The sequence below is a fragment of the Bubalus bubalis genome, chromosome 4 (genome assembly GCF_019923935.1).
Source record: "Bubalus bubalis isolate 160015118507 breed Murrah chromosome 4, NDDB_SH_1, whole genome shotgun sequence".
NCBI classification, from domain to species: domain Eukaryota; kingdom Metazoa; phylum Chordata; class Mammalia; order Artiodactyla; family Bovidae; genus Bubalus; species Bubalus bubalis.
In genome coordinates this window covers 101,109,305-101,121,331 of record NC_059160.1, presented here as the reverse complement: position 1 = coordinate 101,121,331, position 12,027 = coordinate 101,109,305, and the positions used below count along the sequence as shown (strand labels likewise).

The window sequence follows — 12,027 nt, the reverse complement described above, 5'->3', positions numbered from 1 at the left end:
CACATATTTCTCGAATTCTCCCAATCTTAAAATTTTAGTATTTGGAGAAAAGTTAGCCAACCTGACGCTCACAACAGAAGCCGTGTCTATGGCAAGTCTGACCTTAGGTCATTAGCCTCTGAATATTTCCATGTGACAGACAAGGTATTCATTGCCGGTTTATCTACTGGTGTATTTGTGTCAGACAGCACCTGGGGAACCCCAGAGTTCTTGCAGTTGATCTCGTAAAGAGTTGGGCACATTAAAAATTTGGTTATAGGGCAATATCGTTCATACTATAGAATTTTTCTCATCAGTCAGGTCTCTTATTATTTAAAAAAAAAAAAGTGATGCTAATGAAAACTGGGACTCTGGGTAAAAAAGAAACAAAAATCTTGCTTCTTTTGATATTAGTATGCTAAGCTTTGTTGGCTTGAGGTCCCAAATTTGATATATAACTCTGGTCAATTTTCACTTTTGTCTAAAATTCATAAAGGAAGTCACTGTTTGAGGGACAGAAAATAGAACCATGAGTTATACTATAAGAGTCTCAGTCCTGCATTTACTACCACCCAGATGTGGGTTTTAGAAAGTGGCAAAGAACTCTGTTACCGCAGTAGACAACTTGTCTATTCTATGGCCTGACACTTTGCATTCAAGCCCAGGCAATGGACGAGGCTGGAGGGGAAAAGAAAATCATAGTTCAGGACACTTTGAGAACCCTGCTTATTGACCTGGCACTGTGGGTCCCTGGGTGGAGATAAACAAACCCTCAGCTATCAAAACTATTATCTCGGAGTCTGGTAAAAACACAAGAGGCAAGAGTTAGGAGATATGAAGAGACTGTTTCCAGCTCTTCTACATTTTATAATGCTTCAGACAGTGACAGTGGACTTACGGTTATAAAAACCCCCTCGTTTCTTGAAAAGTTCATCTGTACTATTCAGACGCTACAATGCCAATGCCTGAATGCTTGAAAACAGGAAGAACGGGATTAGAGCATAATTAACAGGTAACGTTTAACACAAAAACTTAGAACTATTGTCTCCATCTAAGCCACATAGGTGAATTTAGAAAAAGCAAGTCAACTATTCATTGCCTTAATTCCTGCACATATGAGGTACAGGAATTAAACCATAAAACATATCTGTTTACACATAAGGATCTTTTTAAAAATCAACTGGGGGGGCTGGGAGGGAGGCTCAAGAAGGATATATATATCCTTATGCCTGATTCACGTTGTATAGCAAAAACTAACACAACATTGTAAAGCAATTGTACTACAATTAAAGACAAATTTTTTTAACATATAAAAAATATTTTTTTAAATTCAGATTTACACTTTCCCTATGTATTAGCACGAAATGTTTCAGGCATACTGAACTCAACTGAGTCCTGACTAGTAGTGGAAGGTACTAAAATAAAGAGCTGCGTATGGTAGATTCTCACATTATTACAACAGTGTCATCTAACAACTCTTCCCTTAAAACTTCGTCCCGGGCTACTGCCTGAGTCATAAGTCAACATACAGTATGGTCTTCAGTCTGTTAGGCAACTTCTCCAGAACAGGATGTGGTTCTTCCTTGAGGTGACAGGTTACGTACTGCAAGTTTTTTCATGTCTATTGAAAACATCTCATTTGCTGCCAAGCTATATGTAAGGAAAAGAAGCCCAGTCTGCCCTCAGAGGCTCCTTGGAGACTGAAACCAGAGAATGGCCGGACATACACACACTATGAAAAGTCTAAATTAAACAATGGCTTTACAAGAGCACCTTCCCATGTGACTTTGAATCAGAGTAAAGGGAAGTTCACAAAATCAAAGCGGTAAAATGGATCTTTATTTGGAAAGTACTCATTAACTCAGCAAAGCCTAGCTGTAAGAATTAGATCTGTGAGGAAAATCCTCCTGGCAATGAAACCAGGGCTTTGATTGCTACTAGTTCATAAAATAAATAATAATGTCCACTTACAATTCTATATTACCTTTCAATTTACAAAGTGCTTTCTCATACATTATTTTATCTTTGCAACATTCTTGTGAGGTATTGAGACATGATTATTCTTTCACGGGTTAAGAAATTGAGACTCAGTGAGCAGACAGGATTTCCTCAAGGCCACAGAGTTATTAAGAAGCAGAATCCAAACTGAGATGTTGGTCTCCAGACACCCACTTCAGAGCTCTTGCTCTATTGCCTCTAAAAGTAGGAAGCCTTAATTCCAAATTAACATAGCTACTTAAATATTAATTGGGTAAATTCTAAAATTCCACTGATTACCCAATTTTTTTTTTTTAAAGAAAATTGGCCAGATTTGGAAGAAAGCAGACTTACAAACTGCTTTATGTATGTTCTGTATAATAATGGCAAGAATCCAAATTACATTTCAAGGTCAAACAAAAGTAAAATAAAGTTTATTTCTGAATTTCATAATAATGATATCAAAAACTGAAACTACTGCATATATTAGAAGCTCTGCCAGTTGAAAAAGAAAAAGAAAACTTTCCTGACTAATTTACAAACTTAAAAAAGTTTCTCTAAGGTTCTCTCTTATATGAGTCATACTCTAATTTGATGGTGAAAATACTTGAAACTAATTTTTGGTACCTGGAGTTGGTTTTTTTTCTTCCTCTCTTTCTTCCCTTCTTTCTTTCTTTAAATTTTATTTGTTTATTTCTTATTTTTGGCTGCACGTGGGCTATTCTATAGCTGCAGTGCTCGGGCTTCTCATTACGTGGCTACACACTTGCTGCAGAGCATGAAGTCTAGAGTGTGGGCTCAGTAGTTGTGATCCTGAGCTTTGCTGCCCCACAGCATGCGGGATCTTTCTGGACCAGAGATCGAACCCATGTCCCCTGCACTGGCAGGCAGATTCTCAAACAGTGGACCACCAAGCTAGTCTCTTTCTTTCTTTCTACAAATATACGACAGCATAAAGCAGAGAACTATGGTGAAAGGGCAATGTTTTGGTGACCAGGGAAGCTGGGCTTTGAAACCTGGCTCCAGCTGAGTGGCCTGACAAGTCTATTTAACTAATGAGGATTTTATCTATAAAGCAGAACCAAAATTATTATTATTTGTTGACTTAGTCAACTAGGGCTATGCTAGGACAGAATAGCATAGAGTGTGTGGCCTAAACAGCAGATATTTGTGTTCTTCCTGTTCTGAAAGCTGGGAAGTCTAAGATGAAGGTGCCAGCAGGGCTGGTTCCTGGTGAGGACACTCCTCCTAGCTTGTAGATGGTCACCTTCCAGCTGTGTGCTCACAGGGCCTTTCCTTGGCTCATCTGCACAGAGAGAGGGAGGAAGTAAACTCTCTGGTGTCCCTTTGTATAAAGGTGCTAATCTTACCAAGAAACCCCACCCTCATGACCCCATCTAACCCTGTTTATCTTCCATACACCTCACTTTCTAATACCATCACTTTGAGGATTAAGGATTCAACATATTAATTTGGGGGAAAGCAACCATTCAGTCTATAGCACTTGATTCCCACCCTAATATCAAAGCAGACTGGGGGAAAAAGGCATTTAGGAAGAAAGAGGATGAGATGGTTGGATGGCATCACCGACTTGATGGACATGAGTTTGAGCAAGCTCCAGGAGTTGGTGATGGACAGGGAAGCCTGGCATGCTACAGTCCGTGGGGTCACAAAGAGTTGGACATGACTGAGCAACTAAACTGAACTGAACTGACTAGGAAGAAAGAAGTAGCATTTTTAATTAAGGAAGGACACAAAATAATGAAGACCACTGAAGTCCGAAACTCCTGGCTCACTACCTTTGATCACAATCTGTCAGGTACCCTTTATGAAACAATCGAGAACATGGATGAGGATGCTAAGAGAGAATGCTGTACTTGAGATCCCAGTCATGGCTGGCTACCCACAGAACCTATTTTCAGAGAATCCGTCCTTTTTGTACCAAAGGATGTTCACCACCTTACCTGATGTATGAACTGTGGCCCTAAGGAAAAACCACCCTAGACAGATTCTCTGTCCAAGGAAGGAAGCATTAGCTTAACAATTGAGATAGTGAGATAACAGTTGCATGGGGAGTGGGTGGAGAGACACATGGACGGGTATAGAACCAAAGCCAGATCTGGATCCATTTAAGCAAAAGCTATGTCCAAACACAAGTGAATGGGGAAGGTTCCCTTATGGCCTAGTGGTTAAGATTCTGCCTTGCAATGCAGGGGACGTGGGTTCTATCCCTAGTTAGGGAAGTAAGACTGCACATCACAACTACTGAGCCCCAGTGCAGCAACTAAGCCCCAATGCAGCCAAAGACACGAAAGAAAGAAGTAAGGGGGTAGCAGAGCAACCATGATGGAGGTGGCAAATCTGGAGAGCAGGTTTGAGCAGGAAGCGAAAGAAAAGTACAGTAAGCAGGTCAGTCATTCAGTCAGAGAAGGTAAAGGATTTGGGTACCAATGTCACAATCCCAGGGCCTCCTGGGACCTGATAACTTTTTCCCTGCCTCCAAATATTTCTGAGATTCTCCAGTATCCTTTCAATAAACTCTCTTTTTACTCTAGAAATAGCCTGAATGGCTTTGCATCTCTTGCAACCCAAAAGCCTTGAACATCATAAATACAATCAATCATCTATCTGTCAGGGAGGAGATTAATTCAATACAAATTAATTTAATACAAATCCACGTGAAAATGCCAAAGAGCAATTAAAGAGCAACACAGGTGAGGACTGGGAAAAAGCAGAGTGAATGTGAAATCAGAGTTGGATGAGGTTAACAAGAGCCCTCTCCTGAAAGACATGAACAGAATCAAGTTTGCAAAGTAGGGAGATACTGTGTTTGCAGTGAGAAAGGCATTTATCTAAGAAAAGACTTGCAAAGAAACATAAACAGCAAGCCACTGACGGTGAGTTCAAAAGCAAGCTAATACAATAGTTTGCTTTTTCAAAGAAATAATACTTTAAAAATTAATTTCACTTTGAATATGTGTGTGTTAGTCACTCAGTCGTGTCCAACTCTGCGATCCCATGGACCGAAGCCCACCAGGCTCCTCTGTCCATGGAATTCTCCAGTCCAGAATACTGGAGTGGGTTGCCATTTCCTTCTCCAGGGGATCTTCCCAACCCAGGGATCGAATCCAGATCTCCTGTATTACAGGGAGATTCTTCACCATCTGAGCCACCAGGGTAGTATCTTTTAATCTAATGAACATTTTCAAATTATTCGATTGTTTTGAAACTCACTTACAGCAATTCAGTAAAAATGATGTTTTATTAGTTTTGCTATTTTAAGGTCCAAAATCAAGTGTGTCATTTAGTTTATGGTCAGCTGATAACTTATCAATTTTCAGTGAATCTTTACAAGTTCAAGTTCTGTTCATGAGACTTACACAGATCTCCTAGTTCTTGACTTAATTATGAAACAGAAGAACTTTCCTTAGGTTAAATATTCAACGGATTTTAGTGCTATGACTTAACAATTTAACTTGATATTGATCATCAGTTTTAACATTTGTAAGTGTTAAAACCCTTTGACATAAAAAGATAGCTATATTATTTGCTTTAAATTCTAGTGTTTGCTTTGTCTCAAAAAATTTTCAGCACCTCTAATTAGGAGACTGTCACAATGGATTATCTGAAAAAGCACATGAGAGTTGTAAAGCCCTGACCGTGTTTGACACAAATGTTATGCGTCACCAGCATGACCAGACAGTCATCAAATCAATCAATAATTGCTGGCAAGGTAAGGACAAGTGACTCTAAAGGGAATGACAGAAAATGGATGGGAACAGCTGTTCAATGGCAGAGTCTTTCCCCCTAGGGACAGCATACCAAAAAATCATAAAAGCATTAAGAAAGGTACAACTGTAGATATAAGTTACAACTGCTTATATCTTGCTGTCATATTTTGAGAAGAAAAGTTCAAACTTATTAACTTAATCCTTGAGGCTATTCATCTGTTGCACAAATATTTATTGAGCTCCTATTATGTGCCACACTCTGGCCTAATAAAACAGTTCCTCTGTGTGGCCTTAACAGTCTAGGGAGGACCCATTACACACGATTGCTTCAGTGTGTGGTCCTTACTCATGTCCCCTACCTTCTGCTATGTGGTCACTTCTCCAGGAGAATGTTCCCAATACACAAACCACATAGACACACATGTGAGAGCCCCCATACAAGTACACATCTTGGTATAGCTATTTCATACTCCCCAAATTTCAAATATCACCTACACTGGAAAATGTGTTCCTAATTTCCCTTTCTTTCTTGATGGAAATGTCCTACTCACGTGCTCCCATATATCCTGTTCATGGGCTTATCACAGCATTCACTATAACACATAATCTGCTATCTTTGCTGATTTATTGTGGGTCTCCCCTATAAAGATGAGGGCCTAGATCTAGCACGATACTTAATACACAATGAAAGTAAAAGTGAAAGTTGCTCAGTCATGTCCAAGTCTTTGTGACCCCATGGACTATACAGACCATGGAATTCTCCAGACCAGAATACTGGAGTGGGTAGCCTTTCCCTCTTCCAGGGGATCTTCCTAACCCAGGGATCAAACCCAGGTTTGCATTGCAGGCTGATTCTTTACCAGGTGAGCCACCAGGGAAGCCCAAGAATACTGGAGTGGGTAGCCTATCTCTTCTGCAGCAGATCTTCCCAACCCAGGGATTGAACCGGTGTCTCCTCCACTGCAGGCAGATTCTTTACCAACTGAGCTATCAGGGAAGCCCTGATACACAATGGATGTCCTGAAAATGTTTCTTTTTCATAATTTTAAAAAATACTTTTTTATTTATGGGTCATAGTTGTGGCACATGGATCTTTGTCCCAGCACATAGAGCTTTATTAGTGGTGGTGCAATGGGCTTAGTCGTCCTGAATCATGTGAGATCTTAGTTCCCTGACCAAGGGTTGAACCCACGTCTCCTGGATTGGAAGGCAGATTCTTAACCACTGGACCACCATGTAAGTCCCTAAACGTTTCTTAAATGAATAAATAAATGAACCAGTGGTCTCAGATAGGCTAAGGAAGGAATCAATCTTGGACATTGAAAACAATAGTTTTAGTCAAAATTAAAAGGATTTCCATATTCCATATGTGAACAGGAAGAAAACACTGTTCATCTTACATTATCTTAAAAGATTGGGAACAGAATTCTATTTCATACCAGAATCTCTTAAGAATATTACAGCCTTCCTCTGCCAATTCAGCACTTCAGTTTAACCAAAGTCTGTGACTGTAGTCAGTATTCTTTGATACTGATTGGTCTAACACACATGGCAAGTACACACACACACACACACACACACACGCAATACAAATCTTCTCCTTAAGTTGAATTCATCAGCTTACTGGTTGAGGCACAGCACAGACAGGATATCACATAACAGATGTTCTACTGGGGAATCAAAAAATAGATAATTAATTTCAGGGGGAAAAAAATCCATTTTTATAGTTCCAAAAGTGTGAAATTTTAGCAGATGGTGCTAAATAACTTATCACATCTCTGGAACCTGGCTTATGCCACATCATGTTGGGCCACAGCTAGACAGCCTGGCCTCCTGATTGAAATGCAACCCAGGGATGTATGTGGCATTTCTGTGACATTGAGTGAAAAGCTTTAATTCATTCTCAAGTCACTGTTATACAACCTGAACCAGAAGTGAGCTAGAGAAGACATGTAACATTCTGCCATTTTCAGTGGAGCAACTGGGAGAAGAAAACTCTGCTTCACCCTCTTAATGGGTCCTTTGCAGACTCCGAGCTTTTTGGATTTGGATCTTGGGCCATTATCATGGAAAGGGCAAAGGAGACTGAGAACGTGTCTCTGTACAATTGAAAGTGAGCACAGAAGAGTCCACAGATTACAAAGCCTCCAGCAGAGGTTAGCAGGTAGAGAAAGAAACCCGGGCTTCTTAACAAAACCTAGTCAAAAGATTAGAACATGACTAGTACACACAGGTCAGGCATCTCTGGTAGCACAGACAGTAAAGAATTTGCCTGCAATGTGGGAGACCTGGGTTTGAGCCTTGGGTCAGGAAGATACCATGGAGAAGGAAATGGCAACCCACTCCAGTACTCTTGCCTGGAAATTCCATGCATAGAGGAGCCTGGCAGGCTCTAGTCCATAGGGTCACAAAGAGTAGGACACAACTAAGGGACAAACACACACACACAGGGCACAGGTCATGGAACATGCCACTCACCACCAGAAGCCAACAATATCCAACCAAACCATCTACATTCAATGCCCACTGACTACACACTTGGAATCAGAACAATGTCAAATGGCTTTTCTGAATGCTTGCTCTCAGTTTCCATACTCGCTTTATTGCAGACAAATAATGAATAGTCCAATGCTAGTCTAATGTCAGTACAAAGGCCACACTTCTGGCAGCATTGGTCTGAAACTCTTGAAGGTTTTCTTTGTTTTTTAGGTTCACTGCAAGGACCAAGGAAGGTGGTTGAAGATGAATGGTGGTGAGTTGCTGGTCATTTGCTGACAAAAGTCAGCTTGCAGAATTTAGTCTAATAGATGCTGAAAGCAAAAGGTAATTTAACAGGAGATTGACTTTTAAGATGAACTGGTTAGAACCCCCAAATAAGCAGGGAAGCAGACCTGCCTGTTTGAATCCCTTTTAAAGGATGTTATCTAGATAGAAATGTATTAAAGAGGACAAAAAAAAAAAAAAAAGAAAAAGATATACAAGTCCAGTTGAGAATGCATCTTTACCAGGATGTGTGAAAACTTCAGAGATAATGTCAGAGAGAACAGGAAGTTTGACTCTTTCTCTGTTGTTTACCCTCCTCCTGCTCTGAGCCTTCAGGCTCCTAAATTCAAGTGCTTTAACATAATGTTAATAATTACTGATTCCCAAGATTTGAAGGAACTATGGAGGAAACAGACTTAACATGGCTTTTTCAGCCTATCCTAACTCCCTGCTAAAATACCTAAGATAATACAGAAAATGACCAAAGACAAAGGTTATTGTATTTCCAAACACTAAGTCTGGGAGCCTATCATAAGAATCTACTGGGGATTTCTATCATGTCTAACTATGTAGCTGAATTCTAAGAAATTAAAAAACCTACTCATATTTCATCTGTTGCAAGAGAACATCTCAGCCACCTAAAAACATAAAGAAGATATAATAGGAGTCCTTAGAAGTCCTCTTTGTTCCTTTTCCAATCTCTTCACTCTGACTTAGAGATACAGAGGCTATAATCCTGCTATTGTATGGCATTTAGAGGCAGCCAGAATCCATCAGCTCTTCCCTCAGCATCATCTGAAACCCATTCGGAGACTAATTCCAAGAGAAAAATAAGTGAGGACCCTAAAAGTTAACAGGTACAGAAAATATTCTAGCCATTGTTCTTGGCATTGTAGATTTCCAAGTACTCTATCACAAAAAGTTCTCAAAAAAAGGTTCACAGAAGAGTAGCTCCATGAAATGGTTTTCCTTGAAGGAGCTTTTGTGAATAAAGAATTCGAGGCAAGAATGCATAGCCACTCCCTGGATGTTCACAGTACATCTAACAGTTTCGAGATACCCTGCAGGAAATAATCATATTTAAATTTGTATCCATTGTTGGCTAAATTATTTTGCCTGAATAAAAATTTACTAACATTACTCTTGATATTCTAATGAGTATTTTGCAGAAACCACCGAGGAAAGCTTGTTCAAATAGGAAGGGCAGAAAGTGGAAATTAAAACCAGATCCCTTTTCTGCACACAGAGATGCCTTGGATGAATGTCTGGCTGATCCAAAAAAGTGGACAAGAAGACTTTCCCATCAATACCCAGTATAATCAAATTTTCTCTGATTTTGATCCTAGGAGAGAATTCATCTAGCCCCAGAAGTGTCAGTGAGGAAAGACAATCTACAAACCCTGAATGATCACAAACGCTGAGTTGAAAAAGAGATTTCTCTTTATTTCAGGATGAATAAAGAAAAAAATTAAGGCTATAAATTAGTGCAGAAATAGGAAAAAGGAACATCACCTGGAAGACTTCAAAAGAGATCATTCTCTAGAAATAATTCTGTTTCACTCAATGTTTAACTTTTAAAATATCAGTGAAATCATGATTTCAATCAAATGGCAGTGTGAAACTTACAAACAAGCCTAAATAGACTTAAAAGACCAGAAATAAAAAGAAAATTTTATTTTAAAAACTAGTCATTAAAAATAATTCTCCAGAGTTAACCTATTGTATGGTGCATTCTTTTAAGAAATAGATATTTGCCACACTATATAAACAATTCCAGGATGCATAAAAGACACAAATCCTCCTCATTTATTGATCTTTTACAAAGCTGACATAATCTGACACTAAACCACACAAACCACACACACACACAACCACTGATACTGATACAGTTACTGACAATTATCAGAATAAGCTTGAATGGAAAACTCCTAAAGGAAATTCACAGACATATATATTAAAACAATAATCCAGCATGAAAAAGTGGGGTTTAGTCCAGGCACACAAAGACTGTTGTAATACTAATATCCGGCGATTGGCAAAGAGCAGTAAAATTAGAACTCTAGTGCCGTGTGTGAAGAGTGAGATCAAAAGTTCCCTTCCTGCCCTGTTTCAAAGAAGTACTTAGGGCCTTGTGACTCATTTCCAAAGTTTTCTTCAGAGAAGACATAAGCTCCTTGAAGACAAAGCTGTTTCTTGGTGTAGGGGAAAGCCCACATTCACTCAAGTGAATACTTCTGAGAGAGAGAAGTATCCTTAAGGACAGAGATAGGAGAAACTTGATTGCTTTACAATGGAAAGAGGCAAGTGTCAATAAGCCAGAGACAGTAGGGACTAGTGGACCCCTCAATGTGGTTTCCTGGCAAGAGCAGATTGGGATTGTAGGCCACATGAAGGGAGCTGGGTCACCAGCAAGGGGCTCTAACCACATCTGGGACTCCTGCACATGAAAACTGAGAGTGTAGCACTGACATATATATATATCAGATCAGATCAGTTGCTCAGTCGTGTCCGACTCCTTGCGACCCCATGAATCGCAGCATGCCAGGCCTCCCTGTCCATCACCAACTCCCGGAGTTCACTCAGACTCACATCCATCGAGTCAGTGATGCCATCCAGCCATCTCATCCTCTGTCGTCCCCTTCTCCTCCTGCCCCCATCACTCCCAGCATCAGAGTCTTTTCCAATGAGTCAACTCTTCTCATGAGGTGGCCAAAGTACTGGAGTTTCAGCTTTAGCATCATTCCTTCCAAAGAAATCCCAGGGCTGATCTCCTTTAGAATGGACTGGTTGGATCTCCTTGCAGTCCAAGGGACTCTCAAGAGTCTTCTCCAACACCACAGTTCAAAAGCATCAATTCTTTGGCGCTCAGCTTTCTTCACAGTCCAATTCTCACATCCATACCACAGGAAAAACCATAGCCTTGACTAGACGAACCTTTGTTGGCAAAGTAATGTCTCTGCTTTTGAATATGCTATCTAGGTTGGTCATAACTTTCCTTCCAAGGAGTAAGCGTCTTTTAATTTCATGGCTGCAGTCACCATCTGTAGTGATTTTAGAGCCCAGAAAAATAAAGTCTGACACTGTTTCCACTGTTTCCCCATCTATTTCCCATGAAGTGGTGGGACCGGATGCCATGATCTTCGTTTTCGGAATGTTGAGCTTTAAGCCAACTTTTTCACTCTCCTCTTTCACTTTCATCAAGAGGCTTTTGAGTTCCTCTTCACTTTCTGCCATAAGGGTGGTGTCATCTGCATATCTGAGGTTATTGATATTTCTCCCGGCAATCTTGATTCCAGCTTGTGTTTCTTCCAGTCCAGTGTTTCTCATGATGTACTCTGCATAGAAGTTAAATAAACAGGGTGACAATATACAGCCTTGACGAACTCCGTTTCCTATTTGGAACCAGTCTGTTGTTCCGTGTCCAGTTCTAACTGTTGCTTCCTGACCTGCATACAAATTTCTCAAGAGGCAGGTCAGGTGGTCTGGTATTCCCATCTCTTTCAGAATTTTCCACAGTTTATTGTGATCCACACAGTCAAAGGCTTTGGCATAGTCAATAAAGCAGAAATAGATGTTT

The 12,027-nt window shown here is 40.1% G+C and overlaps 2 long non-coding RNA genes across 2 annotated transcripts in view; one reads left to right on the top strand and one right to left on the bottom strand.

Moving 5' to 3' along the window:
• The first annotated feature begins 1,306 nt into the window (after nt 1–1,306).
• On the top strand, nt 1,307–10,350 carry LOC112584638. The gene is made up of 4 exons (XR_003108967.2): nt 1,307–2,181; nt 5,548–5,689; nt 8,397–8,510; nt 9,797–10,350. It is a non-coding gene; the product is annotated as an uncharacterized LOC112584638 (long non-coding RNA).
• LOC112584639 overlaps nt 2,821–12,027 on the bottom strand; it is a 31,082-nt gene continuing 21,875 nt past the window's right edge. The window contains exon 3 of the long non-coding RNA XR_006550658.2: nt 2,821–3,262. This is a non-coding gene — a long non-coding RNA (uncharacterized LOC112584639). The remainder of the gene's footprint in view (nt 3,263–12,027) is intronic.